Genomic DNA, 5,230 nt, shown 5'->3' with positions numbered 1-5,230 from the left:
TGTTGCTGTATTTCCAGGGTTTTTTCCTGTGGTAATTCATTAAACAATGCCTTCTGCCTGCATTTTCTGTAACGTCAAAGACATTAGTCATTTCTATGCTCCCTCAAATTTCTTTGAGTTTTCCTCAGTTTAAATTTGACATCTTTCACATGGTCTGTCTGAAGTTTCCTTTTTTTTTTTTTCCCCTGTTTGTGCTTCAGTCAGATGCAGTTTCTGGGAGGAGAAGGTGAGTAATACATCACCTGAAGTAACCGAAAAACGCTGAAAGGGAGTAAATGCTGCAGTGGTAGGCGCTGTGGCCAGAGCGGGAGGTGTGACTCCGGCACAGGTGAGCTGTTGGACTTGCCCTGGGCACCTGGTTTGTGACCTCCCAGTGCTGGAGACCCCAGCTGGTCCCGACTGCCTTCCTCCCAGCTGGGCGAGGGGTTCGCAGCCAGCCTTGGGCAGGTTCGCGTTTGTACCAGCTGGCTTCACGCCGGCGTTGTCACTACAGATAAGCATAAAGCTGGCATGAACTCAGAGCTTTTGAAATAGCTCTTGTGCATCTGCTGGATGGGGGGCAGTAGGCCACAATTTGTGCAGATTCAGTTGTAATGACTTTTTTGACACCAGAGCTTTCGTTTTAAAAGACCGTTAAACTGTAGTTACCAGCCCAAAGGGGATGGTGAGGGGCAGAGCTGTGAAAATGTGGATGGCTTTTCTCTTTGTAAGCTCCCTTTTGCAGATGAGACTGCCGGTGAGGGGAAAGCATCATGGGCAGCGTGAAGTGAGAAATGAGGGGATTCTATCCTGAGTCTTGCAGACTGCGTATTACCTGCAGTGGGTTTCCCCAGCCAGATGGATTTTTCATTAGTTCTCCACCTGAAAATACCACCTCCTTAATGCTGCTTGAAGTGTATTCGGAGCGTCTGTGTTTACTACAGGTCAGTTTTTTCAGAGAGTCAGAGGAAGAAAGGTTTAATAACCTTTACTTTAATGCCACTGGGAGTACCATAAATCTGCTAGCACTTCACATATAAGCTATACGTTAATTATTATGTTGCCACATCCCGAGTGTTGTAGTAAGATGTGGCCTCAAGAAAATTTGTGGTTAGAGCACAATTAAGCAGTGCGGGGAATTGAAACTGATTTTAGTTTCCTGTTAGGAAATACTCTTCTTCTCATCCTATGACTCATGGAGGGGTTTTTGTTATTTGATCCCCGAGGAGCAGTAAGAACCAAAACTGGGGACACAGAGGAGGTGCTATGAAGGAATGCAAGTGTTTTAAGAAGAGCTGGGATCTCAGCTGAAACGTGTCTAAATCTGTCTCAAGGCCAAAGAAACTAAGTTCACTGTAATCTTCAAAGTTTACAGTAAACATATACATTATCACTCAAGTAGCAGTTCTTGAAAAACAGGTGTCCAATGAACACGATGACAAACTCATATAACTTTTGAACTTCCTCGAGTGCCCAGGAGTGCATTAGGCAGCAGGTGAGTCAGAGGTGGATTACGCTTGGGGTTCCCAAGCTGCCCGCAGCCCGGGCTCACGGCTGCCCCGCTCCCTCGGAGCTAGAGCTGGGCAGAGCCGGTGGGCACAGGGGTCAAGCGGCACCTCATCCCCAAGGTTAATACCCCTGAGTGACGGGGGGGCCTTTGGTTTAAGGGAGCCCAGTCTACCCCACGCATGCCCTCCATGGCAGAGATCCCCAAATCAGGTGCTGCCTCTCAGCTCGGGCCCAGGGAATTTAAGCTGCAGTAGCTCTACTGCCAGCACCCTCTGCCTTCTCTTACATGGCATCTATCATGGTTCCCAGTAACAGAAAAACAGCTTTGCAAGAGCGTAGTCACAAGAATTTCTGCTAGTTAATGTGTGAATACGGGGCTCAAGCAGATGAGGCTGGGGAAGGAACTGGGGCCACATCATGGATGGCTTTGCTGCAAACCTTTCAGTTCCTCAGCAGCGCTACCTTCCCGCACCGAGTTTGTTGCGCTGCTTCACGGAGCCCAGCAAAACCAGGGAAGTGCTACTGGAAATGTAAAGTGAAAAAAAATAAAATGAGACCCTACACAGGGATAATCCCTCTTCATCCCCACTTCTAACATGGGTCTTGCTTTTTGTTTGTCATCACGGGGTTTCCTGTGCGTGCAGCGGTGGGAGGGGCTGGTTCAGCCTCCCTCTACTGCACGCAAACAAGTGCAAAGCTCAACAAACACTTTTTTCTCCCTTCCCCCTTTTCACGTGCTTGCTTTGGTTGCTGGGGCCTTTGTGCTGCTCAGAACAACACCCTGCCTAATGTAGTATTTTCTTTCTCTTCCTATCAGCGAGGGTGAGACTTGGTAACCTCCATCCTGTTGCTAAGCCACGTGTCCATCTGGTGTAATAGCAGCAGTTTTTGCATTGATTCAAGAAGGATGTCCTGCTCTTTCAGGGTCTGCCTCCCTTGCTGTTTTTAGGCCACAAATGCAATGAGATCCATCTTGAATGTTTTATTATTTTTTTTTGGATGAGCACTCGAAACGTACTGGGCCCCTGGCCAGGACGCATGTCCTTAAACTCCTTCTCCTCCCGAAAAGCTCCTCAGGTACAATCTGGGTATTGAACTATACAGGGCAGTTTCTGACACTGGTGGAGGGTATGGTATGGACAGGTGATGAATTATTCCTTAGAAGAACAAGAACCAGTGACATTTGGGTGTCGCTTCAGTCTGGGAGAGGGGAAATGGAGAAGATGTGAGGCTATCTATCTCATACGTTTGTGTTCCTTATTGGACCTGGCCTGTTCTTGTCTCCTAATGTTCCTTCCAAGAAGAGGAGTTTACTGTAAATGGGTGGGACTGTCTCTCAGCCAGTTTCGTTTCAGGTGGTGAGGGCAGAGCGCTGATGGAAATCTTGAGAAGACCCAGAGGGGATGGAGAGAGACTCTCAGCCAAATGAAAAACAGGCAACGAGCATTAAGTGCACTTCCTAACATGAGCTGAGAAATGAGAAAGCAGAATATCACTTACTAAAGCAAATTACTGTAGCATGACAGCAAAACACGTAAGCTCTGCTACATACGGACACCTCAAAGAAAGCCTAGAAAGGGCTTTTTGTTATTAAGATGATTCTTTTTTTTCCTTTCAATCTGTGATGATAACACAGCAGTTCCCAGAAATGTGTTGTGGTGGGTTGACCTTGGCTGGCTGCCAAGTGCCTACCCAGCCCCGCCCTCAGTCCTCAGCGGGACAGGGGCAGAAAATATCATGGAATCATAGAATTGCCTGGGTTGGAAGGCATATGAGTCAAGATAATGACAAGGAGATTGCTCACCAATTACTGTCATGGGGGAAAGACTGGAATGGGGGAGATGCATTTATTGCCAGTTAAAAATAGAGTAGGATAATGAGACGTGAAAACAAAACTAAAAGCACCTTCCCTCCACCCTCCCCTTCTTCCCAGGCTTAACCTTACGCTTGACTCTGGGATCTCCTCACTCCGCAGGCAGTACAGGGGGACAAGGAATGGCAGTTGGGGTCAGTTTGTAACGCTGTGTCTCTGCCGCTCCTTCCTCCTTATGTTCTGTCCCTTCTCCAGCGTGGGGTCCCCTCCATGGGCTGCAGCTCCTACCAAGAGCCCACTCCTCTGTGGGATCTCCATGAGCCACAGAGTCCTTAAGGGCATCTCCGCCTGCTCCGGTGGTCCTCCATGGGCTGCAGCTGGGTATCTGCTTGAGGTGGTCTGCAGGAGGACAGCCTGCCTCGCCGTGGTCTTCTGCACAGGCTGCAGGGGAATCCCTGCTCTGCTGCCTGGAGTGCCTCTTCCCCCTCCTCCTCCTCCGACCTTGGTGTCTACAGAGTTGTTTCACGCATTTCCTCACCCCTCTCTCCCAACTGCAGCTGTGCTGCAGTGGGTTCACCTTGGAGCCAGCTGGGGCTGGCTCTGCCCGACATGGGGGCAGCTTCTGGTGTCTTCCCACAGAGGCCCCTGCAGCCCCTCTGCTGCCAAAACCTTGGCACGTAACCCAACATGTGTGTGCGTACTGCTGACGGGTAATGTGTAACCTTCCCCCGGGAGCCTGTGCAGCATTGCAGTAAGCTCAGCTCATGCTGGGCATCGCAGAACTGCTGAGGCGCAGAGGGAGCTCAGGGGTGTACAGGGGTCTGGATCTCCTGGGACATCCCTGTTGGTGCTGGTGACAGCGGTGGAGCGGTGGGCTGTCCGCGAGGCACAACTGCAGTCCCTGAGGTGGCTGGGAGCAGCAAGCCGGTGAGTGCGCTCCCCCCAGATGCCGTGCTGGTGCAAATACCCAGTCCATTGGGGCACCGAGGTGTGACCTTCACATGGGGTGGGCGCCTCTCTGAGAAGGCTGTCAGGGATGGATCAAGGCAGTGGGATTTTGCCAAACACACTCTGTGGGGGTCCATATTTGGGACCCAAAGTCTCAGGCCCCTTCTGGAGCCTTTGGGGCACACAGAGGCCTCTCCCAGCAGAGCTGTTTTCATGGATGTTGGGACGATACTTTGTGGACATGGTATGTGTGCCTTTGCCTGTGTCGGACGTGGTGTCTGGTTGTCACGGTTGTGAGCAACTGAGAGTCTGGCAGCCAGGGTGCATCTGGTTTCATTGACTGTGATATCTTGAGAATGAGATCTTGAAAAAGTTGGGTTTGGGTGCCTTCAGCAGCATTGTTTGCAGGCATGATTTGAGGGTGATGGCGTTGTGTCTTTTGGGAGCAGCTTCCTGGAGGCTGGTGGCCAAGCTGGGACTCAGGATGATGAACGGGCCTGGCTGGTGCTGGTTTCCAGGTATTAACGTCTGAACCCCTCACAGCTGGTGTGAGGCATCGCTCCGCTCCTTCCAGCAGCTCAGCCTGTTCCATGGCTCCCTTGGCATGATCTATGCTTTTGTGTGAAAAATGGCTTGTTTCGAAAAGGGGCCGCACCTCTCCACTCTCCCACGGAGGAAGAAGTCACTGTGAGCTGCTTTACACCTCCAGCGCGGACACCTTGCGGGTGCTCCCGTGCCCCGGGCTGACAGCAAAGGGGTACGGGGAGGAGGGGTCAGCCAGCCTGACGAGCAGGGTTTGCCGGTGTCAGCGCCGGCGGGGCCGTGCCCCGGCCAGTCACGGTGGGGGTGCAGGTCTCTGGGGGCGTCGTGCCTGTGGTCTGCGCTCCAAACTCCTCCGATGCGCCGCTCCCGCGGCTCATCCCAGCGGCAGCCCCCAGCCCGCGGCGGGCCCTTCCCGGCGGCGGGGCCCGGTCCCACCCC

Source organism: Larus michahellis, chromosome 12, assembly GCF_964199755.1.
Source record: "Larus michahellis chromosome 12, bLarMic1.1, whole genome shotgun sequence".
Classification (NCBI taxonomy): domain Eukaryota; kingdom Metazoa; phylum Chordata; class Aves; order Charadriiformes; family Laridae; genus Larus; species Larus michahellis.
Note: the sequence above shows the minus strand (reverse complement) of the source record.